Consider the following 27,202-nt stretch of genomic DNA (forward strand, 5'->3'; position numbering starts at 1 on the left):
CCTCTGTGCTGCAGTTGTGAAAGAAGGAAGTCAGGGGAATGCACCTGTCTGTCTCTCACTGCCCTAATATATGTCCCTCAGCAAAGAGATATTTAAGACTACCCTGATGGAATTAAACTAACAAGACTTCCTCATCCTCCACCCTAAAATCAGAGAAAATATGGGGACTTTTCACATGCCTCTAGTTTTAAGCTTTCCCATGAATGTCAACATCAAATCTTTCCAGAAATCCTGCTTCCCCATCCCCCACGACATATTTAGAAAGGTGGGGTTTTCCTCCATAATCTCCAGGACTGTGGAACTGGCAGTTCCTTTATGTATATCCTGTATGGCTTGGTACAGCTTGGGAGGTTTGCTCCAAATCAGCGTTGCAAGTAATACCCAAAAGCAGGGGTCCTCAAACTACGGCCTGCGGGCTGGATACAGCCCCCCCAGGGTCCTCAATCCAGCCCCCGGTATTTACAGAACCCCCCCTGCCCCACCGACACACACACACCCCACCACCCCCCAACCGGGGGTTGGGGGGGGGGGGGAACCAAGCAGCTGCAGATGACTGCCTGCCACTTCATCCACACACCAGCCCCCTCTTTAAAAAGTTTGAGGACCCCTGCCCAAGAGTTGAGATGCAGAGCAGAACAGCAGGCATTTGACAGCCGTTACCCTGAAAACAGTGGAATACAGAATACCTTTTGTCCAGCCCTGCTACTCTATTCCTAATGAGCTCCCTACAGCACATACCAGCACCAGGCTACCCACACCAGCAGCAGGCAGTCTGCATGGTTGTAGAAGCTGTATGCCTTCTGCATGGTAGCTCACAAGTGAGCTCACTCTTTTGTTACAAGCAAATGGGAAACTACCTGAATGTGATTAACCAGGAGTGCTCAGTATCAGTAGCCAAGGCCTGAATCCTACCTTTCCTCAAAGCATACACAGAGTAAACAAGGCTCTCCTTTGAAGTACCTGGAGCTGTCTTCACACATGCAAAGATTCAGAAAGCTTGCAGGCAGATAAAGTGTCTGGCTCACACCACTGAGAAACATGCAACTTTGTTCTGAAGGTTTTTAGCAGTTAACAGAAATAGCACTTAGGAAAGGTCAGCAACTCATCCTTCTGGACCCAATAACAATAACAGGGCCAGCAAGGTTGTTCTGTGATGACACCCACAGTGAATTATGACCTGCAGAGGCTGTGTGACAGCAAGAGCAAATAAAATGTGGTAATGTGAGTCGCAGCTTGGACATTGCACTCTTTACAGCAAAGGGATATTATTTTCACCAAATCCAAACATACAAACAGCCAAGAAGGGGGTGAGGAGAGGGATGAGAACTGGCATGATGATGATGACGATGACGCTGTGTATGCGTTTGACAACAATCAGTGAGAAACAATGAGATCAGAAGGCCAGTGATTGGAAAGGTTCACTTTGAATGGATGTGCCTAAGAAAAGAGATTCTGGTGAGTAATTAACCCAGTCTCTTAACTCCCACTTCTGAGCTGCATAGCACCTCACTGGAGTGTTGAAATGAATGGCTGAAGGCCCCAAGATGAAGACAATGCAGAAAAAATTGGTAGCTTTGATTCTTTTTCCAACTCTGCTGTGGGTTTGGTGCGTGACCTCGGTCAAGTCATTCAAACTCCTACCAAACATGTTGTTCCTGCACATCTACTGCTTCCTCTTTTCCCTGCTAGAGGTTACTGTCCCTTCAGATCTGCACCCATGGTCCATTCCTAGCAATTTAGGTCACCTTTAGCGCTTTCAGTAGAACCCTACCAAAACCAAGTTAACTCTGAAACATTTTCCCAGGACTCTGCATCTGCTCCATCCATGTGTGCTGAAAGGAATCAGTATGTAATGTTCCCCGTGTCCGTAGAAAAAAAACAAAATCTATTAACATCAAGCATGAATGCCTTCCCAAGTTGCAGGGGACTGCCTCGAGCAGATGACTGGACGAGAGAGGCTTTCAGGACACTTAAACCCAGAGAACCCATGAGAAACCTGAATGCAGAAGAGGCAGCTTCAATAACAGAATAAGATAAAGCCAAAGGCCTGTGAATGACAGTCCCACAGCACCTACAAAGGCATTTAAAATGGCTAGACTTGGGGTAAATCTAGGTACCCTGGATGGCTCTCTGGAGGAACCTCTCACTCCATCAACAAGACAGAGACACCTAGGCAGTCGCAGACTTTTAAACAATGCACCCAAGGCTAAAATAGGAATACTGCCACTTAGAGCCACATCGAGAAGATCATGCAAAGCCTGGGAAGGTAGATACTGACTACATCCACACCCACTGTGCATATACATGCCGAAAAGCTCCTCAACCTAATCAAAATATCATTGCATATTAAATATTTTTCGAGATTCATATCGTACTCCCTGTCTTATTTTACTGGAATCTAGGGGGATCAGATGGAACATTATGCAGCTCAACTTTCAAATGTATGGCCTGACCCACACTCAGATTTTGGAAGCAACTCCTGCTTTCCCCACAGATCAAACTGACCTCTCTCTCGTCTCTCCTCAGCACTCCCAACCCACACATTCAAAGCCATCCTTAAATTTTAATCTCCCAGACCACTACAGAGGCTGTATAGCATTTAGCGTATGCCACATCCGAGGCATCACATTTTCCAAGTACTGCGAATCACTGACCAAAATCCCCTGTCGACTGTTTCATTGCTTTGAAAAATTGGCCTTTTTTACAGACTGATTCAAATCTATGAAACGAGCCTTCCCAATGCTCTCAATCACACTCCAGAAACTAGGACCACCACTCATCTCTTCTCCTGCCCTTCCAGGAAAAAGTTTCATTCTTTTGAATGTGTCTCCCCTAATCAAGAGCTGTAGAAAAAGAAAAAACATACCAAAATAAATAACTCCAAATCTTCCCATGAAGAAGTCCAGAGCCAAAACATGCTATGAAAGCAGAACTTCCACAGCACACTCTTCTCCCCCAGGGAAAGCGAGGAATTAAAACAGAAAGTGTGACAGATGTTAGCCACCTCACTTGGTGCATCACTGGAAGGCACCCAATATGATGAGGTGTACAGCATAAGCATCTCTGGAGAACAGAAACAGAATACAAATGCCCAAGAGCAGAGAAGTAAAATCTGCTATATGAGCCACAACCAACCATGAAAATGCAAAAAGTGCAATCACACTGCCTAGTGTAAAAGAAGAGAGAAGAGGGAGGTGAAAGAGAAGGAGGAAAGCAGAGCCATTTCTCAGGAGAGCAACCACAATTAATGGTTTGTTTTCCAGCTTTTGGTGGGTGAGATCTTAACTCCAGGATATCAGGCTCTTTACAGCACTAACAGGAGCATGGGGCATCTCTCACATAGTGAATAGCTGAATGAGAAGGAAGACAAACTCTAAGAACTAGATATTTAAGATGCCAGAGTACAGAAAGTCAGGCTGTGATATTCTCTTATGGAAAACATTCCTCCTGAGAAAACTCACCACTCAGGTTTCTTTAAGGAGCTTGTAACAGAAGAAGCATCCCACAGACTATGATGTCACATCTCTTTCAAGTGTCATGGATGCAGGATTGCTCCTGGTCTAATAAGGATCCGCGTCGGTGCTGGGTATCACTGACCAAGAGAGACTGAGAAAGTGTTGTGACCCCAGTAAAAATAAGAAAAAACAGAAGCTTGTAGAAATTTTCAACAGGACACTGGGTAGCATCCTGCATTCCAGACAGCAGAGGCAAAAGGAGTCATCTAGTCACCTCCCTCGAGCAGCTCTGCAGCAGCCAACAAACTGTTCAAAACAAAACCCACATCTTGAGAAAGTGAGAATTAAAGTTCAAAGGAAGCCATCTTCCATGCCCCCCTCCTCACCTTCCTCTACTCCTTATCTCACACAGAAAACTACAACCTAAGAGTCAGGAATCTGTAATTTATGCCATGAAGAATGAAAATTATGTCTTTCCAACAGTACCTATTGACACAAATGGGAATGTAATCAGAGTAATAATGAAAACACAAGCCAAATCAAGCCGAGCCAACATGAAAAATGCAAGTCAAACTCTAGAGCAAGCAGTGATTAATCTGGTATCGTGCTCCTCTCTGGCAACAGCCCCTGTACAGTCTGCAGGGCCTTTGAGAGCTTTGTGTCAACAGAGGCACTGTCATTTGGACAAAATACAGAAATGAAGAGCTTGCGCTGGCACTTTCTGGACACTGTCACTACTCCTATTTTTGCCCATCTACCATTTGGGAACAGCTCTCTCCTGACATCCTAAAATTCCCGGCACTGCCTTCCATGTACACAGTACCCCTCAGACCTGGTCCTAAATTACTGTCTGGGGGCTGTTAAAGCTTGTTAAACATCTGCTGCGTTCTGTCTCAGTGAGCAGCATCTCAGTGAGCAGCAGGGATATTCCTCCCTTATTAAACCTTTCAGAGCTTTTGGGGAGAATATATACTCCGTAAATATTCCTGTTCCACATTATTTACTGCATTCTTACTAATTTATTACCACACAAGAGACATTCTGAAGGCTTTTAGAAGTAGCCTCTGTGCTGCTTAAACGTATCAGGCACAACTATAACAGCAATGCCTACATTTTAAAAGCAGATGGTACGATTTGATCATCTCATTGGCACTCCCAACCGTGCTCTGCAGCCCCACCAGCTGTCAGAAGGGTGCAGGTAAGTGATTCACAGCAGGCCCATGAAATGGTATCATTGTATACCGTTCTCATTCCAAATTCAAAAAGGGAACAGTGGCTGACTGTTTGCACATTCACTCACGATCCAAACATCTGAGAATGCCTGTTCTGGGCTGACCTCCTACATAACACAAGCTATGGAATCTATCCAGTCAGTGAGGAAATTCAATAAACAATCGGCACTCCATCACACTTGAGGCTGTACAGAGAAAGCCAAATCCATCCCAGTCCTCAAGAGCATTCTGATTGTGTAAGGTGAGAGCTGACAAGTGGCGAGTGTCATGAGCAGGGAACAAGACGGAAAGTGGGTTTTAAATTTCAGAATCTGCAAACTGGAAATAAAAGATGATACTAGAGTCAGTGTTAGCAGGGCAATTAAAGAGCCACAGGTGAGATGACTTCTAAAAGGTCTGAACTTCACCAGAACAGCTGTAAGAAGTAAATGGCTGAGATACATGGGTCAACACAACCAAAATACCTTATCAGCAGAAACCTGTGGAAGTCATAGGCTGTGCTACAGCACTTAACACAAAGGTCTGACTGGGCTACATACAGTTTCAGGCTGCCAAGAACCAGGACATGTGACTGCAGGAAAAACAGGAGCAGTGTGCCGTCTGGTCCCCTTCCCCATTTTGTTAACAAAATTCTGCAAGCCACATTAATAACTTGCTCATGAAGACTTGCCTACAGCTACTCAGCAGTCCTCAGGCAGGTGGTGTCACCTTCCTCCACTTCAGTGTTTGGTGTAACTTTACAAGCCCAAACTTCCAGTCATGGCAGTCACTACTCGATCAAAACAGGGCCCCTGCTGGGTCAGGTGCCCCAGAGGCAGACAAAAGCAGGAAGGCAGGGGAGTTTTATTCCCCTGAAAGTATGAGGGGCTTTGCTTACCCAAGGCCCCAAAAAAAGGCAACAAAAAAGGCCCAGGGTACAAAGGCTGCCATTGCCCCCTTACACTTTTTAAGTCCTTACACTTAAGGTCTCTCCTGCTGTTCTCAGCCCTGACTCAGCTTGGGCACCACTGTGGATGCCAAAGAGGGGGTAACAAAACCTGCAGCTGATGGGAGGGAAAGCTACTCTGTCCTTGCCAGCTAGAGAGCAATAAGGTCTCCCCTGAGCCTCCTCTTCTTCAGGCTGAACACCCCCAGTTCCCTCAGCTGCTCCTCATCAGACTTGTTCTTTAGAGGTACTGCACACAGCTTAGATACTATAAAGAAACTGCAGTACATAAAACCCCATGTGCAAAGCTTCTTGCTGTTAACACAGCCCTCAACTCGCATGCAGATATGACACGTGACATTGGAAAACTCTGGGCATATAAAAAAGGAAGGAAACAGTAAGAACCACCTATAAAAAATTCAGTCTTCTATTGTCATTCAATGGAAATGAATGAGATTACATTCCAGCACAGAACGCAACCTACCATAGAAATCATTAAGCTATTAACTATTCTAATGTAACTATGATCAGGAAAAGCCTCCACATGCTACTCCATAATATTTAGGTATGCTTTACTAAATTTAAGGTCAATGTTAAAGAAAATGTATTTTTAACTAAAAAATTTAAAGCACCAAAGCAGCTAAGTGGCACAACCAGGCCTCATCCCAAGCATAGCCCTAATCCAAGGCTGGTTTAAAACCCAGTCCAGTTAATCAGTGGGAGAACAGAGAAACAATAGATGATCAATTTGTGTACATAGGTGCTCTCAGAAATGCAGGTGTTTTTAGAGAAATTGTTACACATGAATAGGAATTGCTTGTTCAAAGACTAAGCATGCTTGAAGGAGTGCGTGAGTTAAAGCTGGCAGAAAGAAGATCATGACCTCAGCAGGAGCCTGGAACTGAATAGATGAATCACCTGGGACAGAGTCAGGTGATGGATTCACAGAACTGACAGGACCAAAGGAAATTCCTAAAGACTTCAGACGTTGACTAATGGTTTGATAAGCGTATATAAGCTGTGCTGTATCCCTTGGTTCTCTGCCACTCACTAGGGTGGTGGCCCAGCTCCGAGTCGTGACTAAAGCAAGCCCAGCGGTAACCACCACGTCTGTGTGGATTTTTCCTTTACCAGTCAATACTGCTATAGTTGCCATTTTAATAACTGACTGAACATCAAATGTTACTAACAGAAACTGAAAATCGTAGAGTTTCACAAAGATGGGTGGACACGTCCAATCCAACTTGCCACATGTGTGGTGGAAATCAAACTAGCCATACACTTTTTGCAGACAGCAGAAGAAATTGCTTGTTGCATGCAATGCAATTTGATTGCTTTCAAAATGCTTCTCCTGGATGAAACTGTTTGCTCCCTGAAAGTTTCTCTTCCTCTCCGTTGATAATATAAGGAGCAAGAGCAACCAGTTCAGACCGAGTAATCCCAGGGGAGGCTGGCAACACAAGTAAGGCAGGAGGCCTACATGTGGTAACAAAGAATTGGGTACAGAAAAGCAGGGTTTGACCACAGACATTACATTCATCACGCCACAGCCTCTGAATACAGAAAGGCTGCTAAAGTGACACAATAGTAAGAACGCTATCACTACACTTCTGTGACAACAGGAGAAGCTCTTGTACCTACCCACTGATCAGCTCTTGGCTTAGTTTAGCCTTTCAGCTTTTAAGAACAGAAAAGTTAAATCTGAGTTACAACAAATCCACTAATTTTGTCCATGCCAATACACAGAACTACACTATCTCCCAGAACAGATAATAAGGACCTTACATTTTAGAAAGACAAAGTCGGGACAGTATTACCGTTAGATTGCAACAGTACCAGAATCGTTCCCGGTTTGCATTGAAGTAGAACAGTAAGCCATAACACGTGAAAAAAATGCAGAGGAGAGGTTTATGTAGCCAAGGACCACTTATTCCAACTTGTAACTGATAAATCAGCTGAAATCTATTAATCAGGTATGCATTAACACACACAAAGCAAACTTAGTAAGACACACGTTTAGGCTTAAGGGTCAAGTCAGTGGAGCCTTCCCTGGAGAGAGGCTCTTTCCTCTAACCACCTCGTCCCATTTGTCAGCCTCCTAGGATTTAAAGATACAATCGAAGTCAAGTTTTGCCAGAACAGCTGCTTGATTTCTAGTAGGAAAAGCCTATTCGCTCAGCAGCTTTGCTCCCGAAATGCAGCCATGAGTCCTTGTTGCAATTTCAGACGGACAGGCAAAGACTTGCCTCGCAAAAGTACTGAGTATAATATATATACACAGAGAGGAGCTTCCCTGATCTGCCAGTTAATAGACTTCTGTCCTATAAACTCTTCAAGAGTTTGTCATGTTTAAAATGGTCTGAATTCAGCCGTCCCTTGTTCCCACGAATATCATAGCAGGCATACGGTGACGGAAAGGCTGTGAGAGCATCCATCCAAGAATGGCAGAATAGCATCTTACCGTGTCTCTCAGCTTCTGGAGTCACACGATTGGCAGCTTTATCCAAGCGTTGGTTAAACGGCTTGTGCTCTACGTCCAGCTGCTGCTCTCCTGGTACGTCCATGGCATAGATGCTCAAATCTGAAAGCAGTGAGCAAGGAAAGCGGTCTATGAACACACAAGTGTTATGGCCTGTGGCAAGCTGAGGAAGTGAAAAGACAGAAACTTTCAGCCAGCAGGGTAAGAACGTGCCAAACGGGAGAGCGTGTACGGGCTGGGGTCAAGTGACCTACAGGGAATAAAACGCACGGTGCAGCACGCTAAAGGGCCCACCCAGGTACGCGGTTTGGTTTGGTGTCCCAGAAGCACCGTTTCCAACTTCCAAGAAAGCGTTGCCCTGAAAGGTAGACACGCTTAAGGCAAAAAGCCAAAAGCAAACCCCTCAAAGCCCAGAACCATTCCCAGGAACACAGGAGTTAAGCCTAAAATTGGTTGAAAGCTGCCTCCTACCTCTTCCCCCCTTCAACATCAGCACATTTCCTTGTGATCCCTTTTCACAAAAAAAAGATTGAGGCCTGTGGTATCAGCTTGGTACCGAAGCACCACGATGCGCTTGCTGGCTACGTGCTCTCTTAGAAGGCTGACAGCTTCTCCGCACACAACAGCCGAGGCTTCCAGTCTCTCTGGCCTTCCCACGCCCTGTTAAACGTGAGGAAGGCAAAGGCCGGTAACATCTCAGGGGGTCGGGAGGAAGTCAAGATGCACTACATCTAGAGCTCAAAGCGTTACCCAAAGGAATTACCACAACAGAACAAGAGGCAGGAACGATCCGGGTAGACAGGCGGACAACATGCACGCCAGTAATACCCAGTCAGACTTGCAGGACTTCCAGTCGCTTCATCCCGCAACTTTGCTTTGAATTTAGTTAAAAGGCAATCAGATTCTTAACGCTCATTCTGCTTTTATGACTTCGGGAGAAAGGCTAACGCCTGGCATTAGCATTACAGTCAGAATTCACGTACAAAAATCACGGCAAAGCTGAGCCTTGTCAAGTGACCTCCAAAGCAGGCTCTCGAGCCTTTCAACGAGACAGTCAAATCTGGAGTCCCAAGGGAACTCTGTGCCGGCTCTGTCGGTGGGACTGAGCCCTCTGACAAAGTACACCGCCATACAGAAATGGAAGGGGGTTTATACCTCACGCTCATTTACAATCTAGAAAAATAATACTGCCCGACTGGACGCGCTGGTTTAAGCACCCAGCGGGCCTGGCTGCGTAACCACGAGGGACCACCAGTTCCTCCCCGGCTCTTGCCCAAGCAGCAGCGCAGCACTCGGAAGCAGCGGGCACACGGAGCCTCGTGGGCCCTCGGCAAGTACAAGAGCTATCCCTCCGCAGTCAGCAGTCCGAGGCACAAGCACGAGGCACACGTGGGAAAGTAACATCTAGACTGACCTTCAGTTTAGCTCCCCTCGATTTGTCAGCGTACGAATCCCGACGAACCTAGGCACAAAGAAAAAGCAAAAGAGCCCCGTTTCACTGGGAAGCAAATCCAAAGGCCTCTTGCCCTCGGCTGCTGCGGCCCAGGAGCTGACTGTCACGACACAGGATCAGCGAGACACCCGAGCTGCTGCCTCCCAACCCTCCCCCGCAGTTAAACGCTTGCCCTTTGCAATACTTTTTGGAGAAATCAGCAGGCGGGGGCGAAGGGTGGGGATTCCGCCGCCGGCTTGCTTTTCCTTCCCCTGCCCGCTCGCAGGGGCTGAAGGGGCTCCCGAGCCCCCCCGCCACAGCGTTACCGCCGGCCCCAAGGCAGCCCCTGCGGCCCGCGGGGGGCGGCAGCCCCAGCCCGCTGCCACGGCCCGGCCAGCGCTGGGGGAAAGACAAAGCCCCGCGCAGAGCTGCGGCGGCTGCCCGGGCACCCGGGGGCGGCGGGGGGGCGGCAGGGCGCCGCGGGCCGACCCCCCTCCCGGGCCCCGCCGCCGCAAGGGAGCACCGGGGCCGCCCCGCCGCCGCTCCTCGCCTCCCCGCTGAGGTAGCGGCGCAGCTCCGAGAAAAAAAAAAAGGCAGCACCGTAAGCAGCCCGCTGACCACCGTCACGGCCGGGGAGACGAGAACCGCCGGCAGCCCCGCCGGTCCCGGGCCGCACCGCCCGCCTCAGACCGCCCGCCGCCGGCACCAGGCGCTCCCTGCCGCGGCCGAGCGCCGGACCGCCACGTCCCCCCCAGCCGGCCGCTGCCCGACGGCCGCGACCGCTCGCTCGCTCGCTCGCCCGCCCGCCCCCGGCCGCCCTCAGCCCGAGCGCTCACCCAGCGCGCCGCCGCACGTCCCGGCCCGAAAGTCCCCCGGGCTCCCGGGGACGCCCCGCGCCGCCACCGCCGCTCCGGCGCGCCGCGCGGGCCGGAAATGAGCTCGCCTGCCGGGGCCGGGCCGGGCCCCGCCCACACCCGCCGGCCCCGCCCACACCCGCCGGCCCCGGCCCCGCCCCGCCGGGCAGCGCGGCCCGGAGCCGGCCGAGGAGGGGCTGGCGCTGCCGTTCCGGGCCGGGCAGGGGCTCGGTGCCGCCGCGGGCTCCCCTCAGCCTGCCGGCCCCCGGGGCTCGGCGGGGGCCGCCCGCGGGATGCGGGCTGTGCCGAGAGCGGCTACCTGGGGGAGGCGGGGGCGGGGAGACGCAGCCGGAGGAAAGACCCCGCTCCCTTGTCCCCCCTTCCAGCCCCGCCGCGTACTCCGCACCCCTTCGCTCCGGTAACACCTCACTCTCCCGTCACAGGGAACGGCTATGGGCTCAAGGGGTTAAACCATGCAACAGCTCATAGTGGCTTACTTGTGCAGGGGAAACTTGTACGAGCTTTTCCTAAGCCACACATTCACAGCACTCGCTTTGTCCTACTCAAAAAGTGCGCTCCTGCAAAATCTCGTCTATTTAATGAAAATATATTTAAAACTGCTGTTACTAACGTGCTTCCAAATGCAAACGGAGCAAATGCATCCCTATTTCCCACAGCAAAGTGGAATGCGTCACGCAGAAATAATTTAACAGCTTGAGCCACGTGGGTGCTTTTGCTACGGAGGCAAAAAGTATTAATGCCCGGGCTGCGAGTGGGCGAAGGGCAGAGCGAAGGGAACCCCGCAGCCGCAGCGAGCATTCCCGGGGTCCGGTGGCGTAAACTGGGACTGGGATCTCGGCCCGTGCCCACCGTGCCAGGCCTCAGCGCAGGGTTGGGGGGCGCTGCTGCCATCTAGCGAAACAAAATGGGTACTGCCGTCGCCCGGTTGGTGGGGCGCTGCTGCCATCTAGCGACAAAGGTTTGGGTACTGCAGACACGCGCTTGGTGGAGCGCTTCTACCATCTAGCGACAGTAGTTCGGTACTGCAGTAGAGTTAGAGTTGATTAGCGTTAGGGCTAGGGTTAGGGTTAGGGTCAGGGTTAGAGTTAGGGCTAGGGTTAGAGTTAGGGTCAGGGTTAGAGTTAGGGTCAGGGTTAGGGTTAGGGTCAGGGTTAGAGTTAGGGTCAGGGTTAGGGTTAGGGTTAGACGCCTCTTAGGGTTAGGGTTAGTGTTAGGGTTGGGGTTAGGGTTAAGGTTAGGGTTAGGGTTAGACGCCTCTTAGGGACAGCGTTAGGGTTAGCGTTAGCGTTAGGGTTAGACTCAGTGTTAGGTTTAGGTTTAGGATTAGGATTAGGGTTATGGTTAGGGTTAGTGTTAGGGTAACGCTAACCATAACCCTAACTCTAAGAGTGTAATCCTAACCCTAATCCTAACCAAACCTAACCCTAACCCTAACCCTAACCCTAACGGTAAGAGTCTAACCCTAACCTTAAGCGTCTAACCCTTACCCTAACCCAACCCTTACCCTAACCCAACCCTAACCTAACCCTAACCCTACCCCTACCCCTAACCCTAACCCTAACGCTAACCCTAAGCGTAAGAGTCTAACCTAAACCCTAACCCTAAACCTAACCCTATCCCTAACCCTAACCCTAAAACTAACCCTAACCCTAACCCTAATGCTAACCCTAAGCGTAAGAGTCTAACCCTAACCCTAGCCCTAAACCTAACCCTAAAACTAACCCTAACCCTAACCCTGTCCCTAAAAGGCATCTAACCCTAACCCTAACCCTAACCCTGTCCCTAAAAGGCATCTAACCCTAACCCTAACCCTAACCCTGTCCCTAAGAGGTGCCTAACCCTAACCCTAACCCTAAACCTAACCCTAACCCAAAACCTGACCCTAACATTAACCCTAACCGTAACCCGAATCCGAAACCTAAACCTAACACTAAGAGTCTAATCCTAACCCTAACCCTAACCCTAACCCTAAACCTGTCCATAAGAGACATCTAAGCCTAACCCTAACCTTAACCCTAACCCCATCCCTAACGCTAACCCTAACCCTAAGAGGTGTCTAAACCTAACCCTAACCCTAACCCAAAACCTGACACTGACGCTAACCCTGAGTCTAACCCTAACACTAACCCTAAACATAACCCCAACGCTAACCCTAACCATAAGTGTCTAACACTAACATAAACCTAACCCTAACCTTAACTCTAACCCTAACATTAAGCGTCTAACCCTAACCCTGAGTCTAACCCTGAGTCTAACCCTAACCGTAACTCTAACCCTAACATTAAGTGCCTAACCCTAACCCTAACCCTAACCTAACCCTAACCCTAACCGTAACTCTAACCCTAACATTAAGTGCCTAACCCTAACCCTAACCCTAACCTAACCCTAACCCTAACCCTAACTCTAACCCTAACATTAAGTGCCTAACCCTAACCCTAACCCTAATAACCCTAACCCTAACGCTAATACCCTAACCCTAACCCCTAATCCTGAGTCTAACCCTAACCCTAACCCTGAGTCTAACCCCAAACCCAACCCTAACCCTACCCCTACCCCTAACCTAAACCCTAACCCTAACCCTAACGCTAACCCTAACCATAAGCGTCTAACACTAACATAAACCTAACCCTAACCCTGAGTCTAACCCTAACCCTAACCATAACTCTAACCTTAACATTAAGTGTCTAACCCTAACCCTAACCCTAACCCCAACCTTAACCCTACCCCTACCCCTACCCCTAACGCGCATGCGCAATAGCGTTACTGGCCAACTAAGGGCAGCGCATGTGCAGAGCCGGCTGGACGCAATGGGGCGTGTTGGCAGAGCCCGCGCTGCGCGGCACCCTCCGGTGTCGGTGTCGGGTGCAATAGCTCTGTCGCAGGTTTTGTAATAGGCACAACTTTGCCTTTCGCAGATGGAACGCCTTGGCCAAATAATCCCATAGATTCCATCGACTCGGTTTCCCGACCGAGGAGGTCTGAAGCAGCCATAGCCATCTTTTTCTCCGCAACCATTGATCGTAAATGGTTTGTGACCTCCCGCCAGGTTGGTCCCAAGTCCTTGGCCGACTTGCTGCCGCTAAGGGTCGCACCCCAAAGGGAATCCCCGATCTCTCGCCACTCAGTCACACTAAACATCAATTGTGGGTCTTTTAGGTGTCTTTTTTCCTTTGCCCACCTACAGAGCTCATGGAGCTTCTTTGTGCTCACGCTAGCCTCTTGCTTAGCAAGAATCTCAGATAATAGCGTGAGTGCCGCCTCCCTTTCCATTATCGAGGGAAAATCGGTCTTACCGGTGCAGGTTCGTGCAGGAGCTCAATTCCGGATTTAGACGCCTTTACTCCTTACGGACGCCTTCCTGCTCAAAATCCTCTCTAGCGACTCCCAGTTTGCAATGCCCACTTTCACAATGCAGAGTTTTCCAGCTTTCCCATCGTTCAGGTGCCAATTGTTGGGAGAGGGGTCTGCCGGAGTCAAGAAATTACTCAATATGAGTTATGCATCTTGCTCATCTTTATTAGCGTCTAACCCTTCTTATATAGCCTCGATACACAAGCATGTTCCCAAAGCAAAACATAATTGGTTATTAGCCCCTAAGCACACGCTGCTCTCACACCACTAATTATCATGATTAGAACAAGCATTCTATCCATGCAGCTATTTGCGTTAGCTATGTTTTAGCCTTGCGGTTTGTTACTCCCTTTATTCCCATTCCGCTCCCCATCTCCCGTGGCCTTGCACCTGTCTTCCCTAACAGCTGCAGCTTGTTACAGCCAGGGCCTGGTAGTGCAGCAAAGTTACTCGGTCTCAGGATTCAAGAATAGATCAAGGCCACTTTCTTGTTAACTTCAGCACAACTTCAGCACAATTCTAATTACAGGCCTATTCTAATTCCAGGCCTGGATTGTGCAGATCTTTAGGGATTCTTTGGCCACGTTTCTGCAGCCATTCTTCTACAGGGGCGTCGATTCCGGCAGCGCATGCACATTGCAAAATAGGTGTTTGCGCATGCACAGTTGGATTTCTGGCAAAACTAAGGGCAGCGCATGCGCAGAATGGGCTTGACGCCGCGGGGCGGGTTTTGTGGTTACATATGCGTATTACAAAATCAGCTTTCATGCGTGTTTAATAGCGTTCCTGCCAATACTAAGGGGAGCACATGTGTAAAATCGGCTTGACGCCTAGGGGAGGGGTTGTGGCTGTGTATGCATATTACAAGATCCGCTTTTACGCACGTGTAGTAGCATTACTGACAAAACTAAGGCCTGTGCATACACAGAATCAGATTGACGCCGCGGGGCAGGGATTGTGGCTACACATGTGTATTACAAAAACCGCTTTTACACATGCGTAGTAGCATTACTGGCAAACTAAGGACAGCGCATGCGTAGAAGTGGCTCGACTGCAACGACCCAGGTTCGCGTCACGCCAACGGTAGAATCTTTCCCGCGCAGAGGACACGCGTTCGAGCCCCGTGTTCTGGTACCAATTTTTGGTTGCCAGATGGCAGCAGCTCTCCACCAACCGGGCGGCTGCAGTACCCAAATCTTTTCGCTAGATGGCAGCAACGCTCCACCAACCCGGCGGCTGCAGTACTCAAATGTTTTCGCTAGATGGCAACAGCGCTCCACCAAGCGCGTGTCTGCAGTACCCAAACCTTTGTCGCTAGATGGCAGCAACGCCCCACCAACCGGGCGACGGCAGTACCCATTTTGTTTCGCTAGATGGCAGCAGCGCCCCCCAACCCTGCGCTGAGGCCTGGCACGGTGGGCACGGGCCGAGATCCCAGTCCCAGTTTACGCCACCGGACCCCGGGAATGCTCGCTGCAGCTGCGGGGTTCCCTTCGCTCTGCCCTTCGCCCACTCGCAGCCCGGGCATTAATACTTTTTACCTCCGTATGCAAAAGCACCCACGTGGCTCAAGCTGTTAAATTATTTCTGTGTGACGCATTCCGCTTTGCTGTGGGAAATAGGGATGCATTTGCTCCGTTTGCATTTGGAAGCACGTTAGTAACAGCAGTTTTAAATATATTTTCATTAAATAGACGAGATTTTGCAGGAGCGCACTTTTTGAGTGGGACAAAGCGAGTGCTGTGAATGTGTGGCTTAGGAAAAGCTCGTACAAGTTTCCCCTGCACAAGTAAGCCACTATGAGCTGTTGCATGGTTTAACCCCTTGAGCCCATAGCCTTCCCTGTGACGGGAGAGTGAGGTGTTACCGGAGCGAAGGGGTGCGGAGTACGCGGCGGGGCTGGAAGGGGGGACAAGGGAGCGGGGTCTTTCCTCCGGCTGCGTCTCCCCGCCCCCGCCTCCCCCAGGTAGCCGCTCTCGGCACAGCCCGCATCCCGCGGGCGGCCCCCGCCGAGCCCCGGGGGCCGGCAGGCTGAGGGGAGCCCGCGGCGGCACCGAGCCCCTGCCCGGCCCGGAACGGCAGCGCCAGCCCCTCCTCGGCCGGCTCCGGGCCGCGCTGCCCGGCGGGGCGGGGCCGGGGCCGGCGGGTGTGGGCGGGGCCGGCGGGTGTGGGCGGGGCCCGGCCCGGCCCCGGCAGGCGAGCTCATTTCCGGCCCGCGCGGCGCGCCGGAGCGGCGGTGGCGGCGCGGGCCTTCCCCGGGAGCCCGGGGGACTTTCGGGCCGGGACGTGCGGCGGCGCGCTGGGTGAGCGCTCGGGCTGAGGGGGGCCGGGGGCCAGCGGGCGGGCGGGCGGGCGGGCGAGCGAGCGGGCGGGCGGGCGAGCGAGCGAGCGAGCGGGCGCGGCCGTCGGGCAGCGGCCGGCTGGGGGGGACGTGGCGGTCCGGCGCTCGGCCGCGGCAGGGAGCGCCTGGTGCCGGCGGCGGGCGGTCTGAGGCGGGCGGTGCGGCCCGGGACCGGCGGGGCTGCCGGCGGTTCTCGTCTCCCCGGCCGTGACGGTGGTCAGCGGGCTGCTCACGGTGCTGCCTTTTTTTTTTCTCGGAGCTGCGCCGCTACCTCAGCGGGGAGGCGAGGGGCGGCCCCGGTGCTCCCTTGCGGCGGCGGGGCCCGGGAGGGGGGTCGGCCCGCGGCGCCCTGCCGCCCCCCCGCCGCCCCCGGGTGCCCGGGCAGCCGCCGCAGCTCTGCGCGGGGCTTTGTCTTTCCCCCAGCGCTGGCCGGGCCGTGGCAGCGGGCTGGGGCTGCCGCCCCCCGCGGGCCGCAGGGGCTGCCTTGGGGCCGGCGGTAACGCTGTGGCGGGGGGGCTCGGGAGCCCCTTCAGCCCCTGCGAGCGGGCAGGGGAAGGAAAAGCAAGCCGGCGGCGGAATCCCCACCCTTCGCCCCCGCCTGCTGATTTCTCCAAAAAGTATTGCAAAGGGCAAGCGTTTAACTGCGGGGGAGGGTTGGGAGGCAGCAGCTCGGGTGTCTCGCTGATCCTGTGTCGTGACAGTCAGCTCCTGGGCCGCAGCAGCCGAGGGCAAGAGGCCTTTGGATTTGCTTCCCAGTGAAACGGGGCTCTTTTGCTTTTTCTTTGTGCCTAGGTTCGTCGGGATTCGTACGCTGACAAATCGAGGGGAGCTAAACTGAAGGTCAGTCTAGATGTTACTTTCCCACGTGTGCCTCGTGCTTGTGCCTCGGACTGCTGACTGCGGAGGGATAACTCTTGTACTTGCCGAGGGCCCACGAGGCTCCGTGTGCCCGCTGCTTCCGAGTGCTGCGCTGCTGCTTGGGCAAGAGCCGGGGAGGAACTGGTGGTCCCTCGTGGTTACGCAGCCAGGCCCGCTGGGCGCTTAAACCAGCGCGTCCAGTCGGGCAGTATTATTTTTCTAGATTGTAAATGAGCGTGAGGTATAAACCCCCTTCCATTTCTGTATGGCGGCGTACTTTGTCAGAGGGCTCAGTCACACCGACAGAGCCGGCACAGAGTTCCCTTGGGACTCCAGATTTGACTGTCTCGTTGAAAGGCTCGAGAGCCTGCTTTGGAGGTCACTTGACAAGGCTCAGCTTTGCCGTGATTTTTGTACGTGAATTCTGACTGTAATGCTAATGCCAGGCGTTAGCCTTTCTCCCGAAGTCATAAAAGCAGAATGAGCGTTAAGAATCTGATTGCCTTTTAACTAAATTCAAAGCAAAGTTGCAGGATGAAGCGACTGGAAGTCCTGCAAGTCTGACTGGGTATTACTGGCGTGCATGTTGTCCGCCTGTCTACCCGGATCGTTCCTGCCTCTTGTTCTGTTGTGGTAATTCCTTTGGGTAACGCTTTGAGCTCTAGATGTAGTGCATCTTGACTTCCTCCCGACCCCCTGAGATGTTACCGGCCTTTGCCTTCCTCACGTTTAACAGGGCGTGGGAAGGCCAGAGAGACTGGAAGCCTCGGCTGTTGTGTGCGGAGAAGCTGTCAGCCTTCTAAGAGAGCACGTAGCCAGCAAGCGCATCGTGGTGCTTCGGTACCAAGCTGATACCACAGGCCTCAATCTTTTTTTTGTGAAAAGGGATCACAAGGAAATGTGCTGATGTTGAAGCGGGGAAGAGGTAGGAGGCAGCTTTCAACCAATTTTAGGCTTAACTCCTGTGTTCCTGGGAATGGTTCTGGGCTTTGAGGGGTTTGCTTTTGGCTTTTTGCCTTAAGCGTGTCTACCTTTCAGGGCAACGCTTTCTTGGAAGTTGGAAACGGTGCTTCTGGGACACCAAACCAAACCGCGTAGCTGGGTGGGCCCTTTAGCGTGCTGCACCGTGCGTTTCATTCCCTGTAGGTCACTTGACCCCAGCCCGTACACGCTCTCCTGTTTGGCACGTTCTTACCCTGCTGGCTGAAAGTTTGTCTTTTCACTTCCTCAGCTTGCCACAGGCCATAACACTTGTGTGTTCATAGACCGCTTTCCTTGCTCACTGCTTTCAGATTTGAGCATCTATGCCATGGACGTACCAGGAGAGCAGCAGCTGGACGTAGAGCACAAGCCGTTTAAACAACGCTTGGATAAAGCTGCCAATCGTGTGACTCCAGAAGCCGAGAGACACGGTAAGATGCTATTCTGCCATTCTTGGATGGATGCTCTCACAGCCTTTCCGTCACCGTATGCCTGCTATGATATTCGTGGGAACAAGGGACGGCTGAATTCAGACCATTTTAAACATGACAAACTCTTGAAGAGTTTATAGGACAGAAGTCTATTAACTGGCAGATCAGGGAAGCTCCTGTTATACTCTGTACTTTTGCGAGGCAAGTCTTTGCCTGGTCCGTCTGAAATTGCAACAAGGACTCATGGCTGCATTTCAGGAATAAAGCTGTTGAGTGAATAGGATTTTCCTGCTAAAAATCAAGCAGCTGTTCTGGCAAAACTTGACTTCGATTGCATCTTTAAACCCTAGGAGGCTGACAAATGGGACGAGGTGGTTAGAGGAAAGAGCCTCTCTCCAGGGAAGGTTCCACGGACTTCAGCCTTAAGCCTAAACTTGCATCTGGCTACGTTTACTTTGTGTGTGTTAAAGCATACCTGTGAAATACATTTCTGTTGATTTATCGGCTAGTTACACGTTGGAGTAAGTGGTCCTTGGCTATATATAAACCTCTCCTCTGCATTTTTTACATGTTATGTCTTATGATTTACTGTTGTACCTCAATACAAACTAGGAATTACTCTGGTAGTGTTACAATCTAACAGTAATACCATCCTGACTTTGCCTTTCCAAAATGTGAGCTCCTTTTTAGCAGTTCTAGGAGACAGGGTAGTTCTGTGCATTGGTGTGAACTGAATTTGCTGATTTGTTGTCATTCAGATTTAACTTTTCTGTTCCTGAAGCTGAAAGGCTAAACTAAGCCAAGAGCTGATCAGTGGGTAGGTACAAGAGCTTCTCCTGTTGTCACAGGAATGTTATGATAGCCTTCTTACTATTGTGTCACTTAGCAGCCTTTCTGTATTCAGAGGCTGTGGCGTGACGAATGTAATGTCTGGGGGCAAACCCTGCTTTTCTGTACCCAATTCTCTGTTACCACATGTAGGCCTCCTGCCTTACTTGTGTTGCCAGCCTCCCCTGGGATTACTCGGTCTGAACCAGTTGCTCTTGCTCCTTATATTATCAACAGAGAGGAAAAGAAACTTGCAGGGACCAAACAGTCTCACACAGGAGAGGCATTTTGAAAGCGATCAAGTTGCATTGCATACAACAAGCAATTTCTTCTGCCGTCTGGAAAAAGGACATGGCTAGCTTGATTTTCATCGCCAGTGTGGCAAGTTGGATTGGATGTGTCCACCCATCTTCATGAAACTCTATGCTTATCAGTTTCTATTAGTAACACTTGATGTTCAGTCAGTTATTTAAATGGCAACTATAGCAGTATTGACTGTTAAGGAAAAATTTATACCTATGTGGGTACTGCTAGGCTTGATTTAGTCACACCTCAGAGCTGGGCCACCACCCTAGTGAGTGGCAGAGAACCAAGTGATACAGCACAGCTTTACACTTCTCAGGTCATTAGTCAACATCCAAAGTTTTTAGAAGTTTCCTTTAGTCCTGTCAGTTCTGCGAATCCATCACCTGACTGTCCCAGTTGATTCACCTGTTCAGTTCCAGTCTGCCTCTGTTCCAGGCTACTCGGATTGTGATCTTCTTTCTGCCAGCTTTAACTCACACACTCCAAGCAGTTCCTATTCACATATACCAATTTTTCTAAAAACACCTGTGTTTCTGAGAGCACCTGTGTGCACAAATTGATCATCTATTGTTTCTCTGTTCTCCCACTGATTAACTGGACTGGGTTTTAAACCAGCCTTGGATTAGGGCTATACAAGGGACGAGTCCTGTTTCTGCCATTTAGCAGCTTCAGCACTTTAGATTTCTTAATTCAAAATACATTTTCTTTAACAATTTCCTCCTTTTGTTTTATTATTGCATACCTGCAGTAGTTTAAAGCTAACATATTTCCAAGTTCTTTCTTGTAATTTTGCTACTAAGCCAGTCATACAAGTTACAGAACATTGCATTAGTGCAATCACAGACACAACTATAGAAATCACAACAGGTATCGTAATGATTGGTTTCTTTAACCATGTTGATAAGTCAGGGAACAAAGATGTTAATTCCTTGATACCAATATGCATGGTTGCTCAAATCTGAGAAAGAATTCTGCAAATATAATAAATATTGGGTTACCTGTTCACCTCCATCCAACAAACTTGTCTTTGCTGAGACATAAGTTCCCAGTTCTGCTATAATCCTTCCAAAAAGAATTTCTGCTGGAGAAACTCCAATTGGCTGCCTGGGAGTATTTCTTATATCCCATAAATCTAAATTTAAAGCTTCACGTCATTTTAACCCAGTCTGTTTACAAACTGTGACTAATTTCTCTTTGAGAGTTCTGTTCAACCTCTCTACCTGTCCTGAGGATTCTGGATGATAGGGAGTATGTAATTGTGGTCAAATTCCTAACAAATGATAAATCTGTTTTAATACAGCTGCAGAAAAATGAGCTTCCCTATCAGAATTGGATAGCTCTGGAACCCCTATCTAGGAATAATTTCCTTTAAGAGTGCTTTGACAACTGCTTTTGAGTCATTTTTCCAAGTAGGGGAAGCTTCCACCCATCCTGGCAATCGATAAACAACAAGTAGGTATGTGAACCCAATTACTTTAGGCATTTTAGCAGAATCAGTGTGAAGGTTTTGGAAAGGATACTTTGTTGCTGGAGGTGGCTTTCCCAGCAGTGTTGTCTTTTTTAAGAGGCAGATTCTTACATGGCCGACAGCTCTCACAAGTTCTTTTGGCTGCTGCATAAATTCCAGGGGTTGCCCACAATCATTGGATCTTGAGAGCAATACTTTCTGGCCCTCCGTGAGCTCTGTGTGCTGCCAGCGAGTGATAGGTAATAAATATCTCTTTTGGAAGTAGCAGTTTACTTCCTAATAGCCACTGTCCATCACATTGTTGTGCTCCAAATTTCTCCCAGGTTTGTGTTTCTTCTTTGGGTAGAACTTCCTAGAGATGAGTTACGTCTGGGAGTTCAGCCTTATCCTGTTCAGTCAGAATCAGTCATTGCTCAAATCACTTGCCATGCAGCAGCTTTTGCTGCTTGATCAGCCAAGGCATTTCCTCGAGATACATTGTCTCGGCGGTTGGTATGAGCCTTACATAAATCACTGCCAATTCAGTGGGCACTTGTATTGCCTCTAATAATTCTTTAGTTTCATGTGCTGTGGTCTTACCTGAGGCGGTAAGAAACCTGCACTCCTTCTATAGCATACCTGTAGATGACAAGCTCCAAACACATACTGAGAGTCTGTGTAAAGGTTAACTCGCGGTCCAAGTGCATATTTTGCAGCCTCAGTGAGGGCAAACAACTTCTGCACCTTGTGCACCTAGATTGGGAGATAAAGGTCCAGCCAATAAAACTTGAATCTCTGTGGTAACTGCGTATCTGGTACAGCACTAGCTGTCATCACAGGATGATGATCCATCTGTAAAAAAACTCAAATCTGGATTACTTAAAGGTTGATTTGTTAAATCGTCTCACTGCTTACTCATTGTGGTTACCCCTCGTTCGCAATTGTGATCATCTTTTTCTCACTCTGTAGGTAGTGGCATTAAGGTAACTGGATTAAGGTTATTATACCTTTAAAGTTTCACATTGTCTGCAGGTAAAAGCACTACTTTATATCGATGTGCCCTTTATGGAGAAAGCGTTTTTTCTGTACATTGTGTCAAAAGTATTTTCACTTCATGGGGTACACATACTGTCAGGGTGTGTCACAGGACATACCTGTGTCAGAGTTCTTTCCACTAACTCAGCAGCGGTTGCTATAGCCCGTATACAAAGGGGAGTTACTTTAATTACTGGATCTAGCATACAAGAACAATAAGCTGTTGTAGACAAAGTTGTCATTTGGATAGAGATGCATGGCATCCCTTTTTTGCAAGTCGTATACGCAGATACTCTGTATCTTTCACACATTCTTCTTCTGTATGACTAGCTAGAAAGATCATCCACATATTGAACCAAAGTAGAATGTCCTGGTAAATTTGTCTTTAAGATCATTAGAAGGGTTTGCCCATGGTGGTATCTGAGTAAGTATTAAATTAGGCTCTGGAACTATCTGGTGAGATAACATGCTCATTCACCACACAGAGATCCTGAGCAAATCTATACTCTGGATCCCTATCTTCATATATTCTGTGCTTACTTACAGGTAAAATTGGGGTATTATAAGAGCATTTGGCATTCTTTGAGAATTCCTCTTTTTTCAGGAAAAATTAAAGTTGTTTTTGAATGCTTGGGATTGCTTCTGCAACAATAGGATACTGTTTAATGGAGTGGGGGAGTCCCTCCTTTTGTTTTTATTACCACCGGTTCTGCTGATAGCAATAATCACACATCCTCACCCGAGGTACTCCACAATTCCCAGGGAACTGCTTCCAATCCCAATGGTATTTCAAAATGAAGTTCTTAATTTTTTAAAACATGCACAATTTAAGAATCCATAAGGATTAAGCAAATCCTGTCAGGCGCTCGAGATAGCAGAGTCCCGCATTTCCTGCAACAGGTGTCTCCTTAATAAAGATATAGGGGAATTAAGAAAAACTACAAATCTTCCCCATGGAATTTTTCCAGCTAAAACAATTGGAAGGGGTGTCAAAAGGTATTTCACCTCCTTGCCTACTACCCCTTTAGCAATAACTTTTTCTTCTGATAAACAATCGAATAGAATTCCATTTACCTTTGCAGCAGTTTGTCCATACTCATTTACCTCTATTCCTTCCAAATTCATCTCTCAGCAGTTCCTCAAGAATCTTACTAGTCTATTGTGAATGAGGCTGTGGATGATGTGGGGGTGTTGATCCTTGTTCCGAGATTGTCAGGCAAAGTGAGCATTCCTGTTGCCTGTGTCCTGAATTTCCACAAAAAAACCTGCTACGGTATTAAAATGTAACAGAGACTGCCAATTAGGATTCTGTTCAGCCAAGGATTAAACACTTGTCTTCTCTGAGTGGTTTTTCTATCTTTTTGAAAAGTTCTTTCCCCTCTTCCATTTGGAATAATCCTTTCTGTTTTCCTATCACTCCAGCTGGGAGTATAATCTATAACTATTTCCAGATACCATCTGTGCAAATCTTTCAGCATCATCTTTCAATCTCTGCATTTTACTCTGTCAAGCGACCACATCTCCCTGTCTCCAGCATTCATGTCTCATTACCGTAGTGACTGATGGAACTTCTGGAGGAGCTTGGGGTCCTGCTCTGGGGTTAGGAATGTATTCCAGCCTCAAAGGATACATTCCTGCAGTGGGAAGGTCAGTTTCCTCTGCCTCGGGGGCGGAGGCAAGTGAGCTTCCCCTTGTTTTAGGTGATTTACCTCTTTGCAGTGCCCAATGATACTGTATATACCAATAATCAATATCCTGGCTGCCAGAGTCTTCTGAAATAATTCTCAAGCTTTTTTGCTTATGAGACTTAGAAGTTCTTCTAGGAGACTGCACATCCATCGGTCCTCCTCCTCGAGTAAGAGTTGGGAATGGCCATTCCTCCTGGCACAAAATAATCCATTTTCATTTCTGCGAAGCATGTGCCAGGGCTATTTTTTTGCAATTCTCTAAAACCTCAGCAAGAGGCACCCCCCCCCCTTTAATGCTGGATGTATTTCCCATTCTTACAAAATTTGTTACCTCCCTCACCAGTATGTGATTTTTTTATTTTATTTTTTTTTAATTTAAGCACAAGAGTACTTTCAGGTCTGTGTCTTGAATTACCTGTGTCCAAGTCACCTGACTCTGTCCCAGTTGATTCATCTATTCAGTTCCAGTCTCTGCCTTGGTTCCAAGCTCCTCCTCAGATTGTAATCTTCTTTCTGCCAGCTTTAACTCACACACTCCTTCAAGCATGCTTAGTCTTTGAACAAGCAGTTCCTATTCACATATACCAATTTTTCTAAAAACACCTGTGTTTCTGAGAGCACCTGTGTGCACAAATTGATCATCTATTGTTTCTCTGATCTCCTACTGATTAACTGGACTGGGTTTTAAACCAGCCTTGGATTAGGGCTATACAAGGGACGAGTCCTGTTTCTGCCATTTAGCAGCTTCAGCACTTTAGATTTCTTAATTCAAAATATATTTTCTTTAACAACCTCTTCTGAATTACTCTTGCTCAGGCTAGATGGCCTAATTAAGCAGTGATTTGCCTCCAGCTGGCCCCAAAATGGCATCCACGCACACTGTTTCAGCAGTTCTTCAGGATACATTCCAGCATCTTTACTGAGGATGTGTACAGTTGTTTCTTATTTCAGTTGCTATGACGTCCAAGTCAATCATATACAGCCAATAACCACTGTGGCTATAGCCTTACTTAGGGATATAAATCATCTTAGGGATGACATGCAAGTAAATATGTGCATGTCATCAGGATAGTTTCTTCTGCAGATATTCTTAGTGCAAATTGTGAATCTTGTGGAAAGGTGAAACCAGAGTCTGTCAGTGCCTACAGCTCTCGCTCCAGCTCCTTCAAAGGTATCTGTGTTGCAAGACACCTGCGTTCCTCCTTGAATCTCCAGCATTTCTCAGGAGTCACTCTTTGAGGTTATTCCTGGCTAAAATCCTTTACGATTCCTGCCTCTCCTTCAACACGAGAACTGCGATGTTCACTCATTTCACTAAGACATCGGTGAACTATGTACTCCTGCAAAGGCAAAATACAGAAAAGAAGAAAAAAAAAAAAAAAAAAAGAAAATACAACCTGATTGTGGTACTAATAATGAGCACCGAGGCATGTATTTATGATGGAGTATGCAGGTCAAAACCATGTCCTCGGGCTTAAATGCTTGGAACTAAATTTGCAGCTTGGAATCCCAGCAGGGCTGATTCAGCCTTCCTCATCCTAAAGCTGATATATTCGAAAATAAAGGTTACACAAGCTGGAAAGTCTCTTAACTAATCTAACATGCAATGCAAAAACACTCTGAATAAACAAACTTCTATCTCTGCAGATTCACAATCTCATTCCAAAAGAAGCACATGTAGGAAACCATGCAATCTCATCTGCTTTATGTGGGTATGAAAGATCTGATGCCACTTTTGGAGTTGGCCAACATGTCATGTTTGCTTCTGCTGCAGTGCAGCATGCCCATGCAGATATGCTGCTAGGAACAGTGCTGTGGGCATGTCAGCATAACAGTGTGGTGTTGGTGATGGGTATATATCACAGATTCACAGGACCACTTGGGTTGGAAAGGACCTTAAATATCATTCAGTCCAACACTCGGCAAGGGCAGGGACACCTCCCACTAGTGCCTCAAGCCCCGTCTAGCCTGTCCTTTGAGCACTGCCAGGGATGGGGCATCCACAGCTTCTCCGGGCAGCCTGTGCCAGGGCCTCACTGAAAGAACAAAGAATATTTCCAAGGCTTGGTTAACATGGCTCAGGACTATACCAGTTTCTGTGAGTGCTGGCCCTGGTGGGTCCTCTCAGAGGCAGCATTGTTTTTCAGCCTGGGTTTACATCCATTTTCTGATTCCCTGGGTTTCTTTAACACTGTGTGGAAGCTTTCACTCTGAATAATTATACATCACCATAAGCTACGACATACGTAGCGCACAGAACTTGCGGGGTCACTGCTGCAGCTCCCAGGAACTGCCAGGGAAGGTGCTGGGGCAGAGCTGCCTCGGGCCCCTCACGCTCTCACCCGCGGCCCGCTCCGCCTCTCGGTCCGGAGCCGGCCCCCCGCAGCTGGCTCCGGGCTGCTTTCAGTCTCCCTCCGGGCACTCAGCGGAGCCGGCCCCGGGGTCACCCCGCGGCTCCCCGGGCGGCCCGGTGGGCAGGCGGGGCCCGGGCGGGCGCGGACGCGACAGAGCGTGACGGGCGGAGGGCGGGAACGGAGCCGCAGCGAGGAGCGACCCGACTGCCGCCGCAGCGCCCGCCGGGAGGCGGCCGGGCAGAGCCGCCGCCGAGGTCCCCCGTCTCCGCCGCTCGCTCTCACCCCTGCGAGCGCCATGGCGGCCGCCGAGCCCAGCAGCGGCCGGTGCCAGCAGGTGAGGGGGGCAGCGCGCACGCGAGCGGCGCGGCTCTGCAGGCGGCGCAGGGGAGGGATGGAGCCCTGGGCCGGGCGGGGACCCGCCGCCGCTGCGGCGCTGTGGGGCGGGGTGACGCTGCCGCCTCCTGCGCCCCGCGGCCGCGTCCCGGGGTGTCGGGCGGCGGCTCGGTCCTGGCCCGAGGCAGGGCGTCTCCCGGGGCAGCGGGCGGGCCGGGGCCCGGCCTGCGGGCGCCGCTGTCCCGCTGCCGGGGGAAGGTGGAGAGCGGGGCGGTGACTGGACCCGCGGCCTCCGGTGGCGGCGGCGGCAGCGCCCGGGGCGGAGGCCTGGGCTGCCCGCAGGGGCGCGGCGGGCCCCGCGGGCGGACGGGCCGGGCTCGGTTTGCGGAGCTGTTCACCGCCGGCTGCGGGGCCGCGCCGCTGCAGGCCTCTGGCCGGGGCCGGCCTTGGCAGGAAGCGCCGTGGAGGGGCCGGCGCGACCTGGCGCGCAGGGTGCCGGCCCTGCCGGGCGTTTGCCTCTCTGGCCTGCAGCGGAGCGTCCCCGGTTCCAGCCCGCGGGTGAGCGAACTTCACCTGGGCTCTTCTGAGGAGCGAACTGGCTCTGTGTTGTCTCCAGATCATCTGGATCACTGTCAGTTTTACTTGATCTTTTACATGAGGTGCACATGAAATCCCCGTAGGCCGGAGGCTGTCCTTAAAGAGCTCTCCCATAAATTTGGGGTTGTTCTTCCTTCCCTGCTTCCTGAAGGAAAGGATGTGTCTTTCCAAGAGCATCAGCCTCACAGAATTCGAGGTCATTTGGGCCCCGCTGTGTGACCCAGCTCCCACTGGCATACATCTCTGATGTGCAG

The 27,202-nt window shown here is 50.0% G+C and overlaps 2 long non-coding RNA genes across 2 annotated transcripts; one reads left to right on the forward strand and one right to left on the reverse strand.

The window, feature by feature from the left end:
* Positions 1-7,849: 7,849 nt before the first annotated feature.
* LOC129736908 (uncharacterized) lies at positions 7,850-10,485 on the reverse strand. Its single transcript, XR_008734089.1, has 4 exons — positions 10,360-10,485; positions 9,506-9,553; positions 8,563-8,751; positions 7,850-8,254 (listed from the first exon to the last, which is right to left on the reverse strand). It is a non-coding gene; the product is annotated as an uncharacterized LOC129736908 (long non-coding RNA).
* A 5,441-nt stretch (positions 10,486-15,926) lies between these two features.
* LOC129736915 (uncharacterized) lies at positions 15,927-18,612 on the forward strand. The gene is made up of 3 exons (XR_008734117.1): positions 15,927-16,052; positions 16,883-16,930; positions 18,241-18,612. It is a non-coding gene; the product is annotated as an uncharacterized LOC129736915 (long non-coding RNA).
* The last annotated feature ends 8,590 nt before the right edge of the window (positions 18,613-27,202 follow it).

The sequence above is a fragment of the Falco cherrug genome, chromosome 1 (genome assembly GCF_023634085.1).
Source record: "Falco cherrug isolate bFalChe1 chromosome 1, bFalChe1.pri, whole genome shotgun sequence".
Taxonomy (NCBI): Eukaryota; Metazoa; Chordata; class Aves; order Falconiformes; family Falconidae; genus Falco; species Falco cherrug.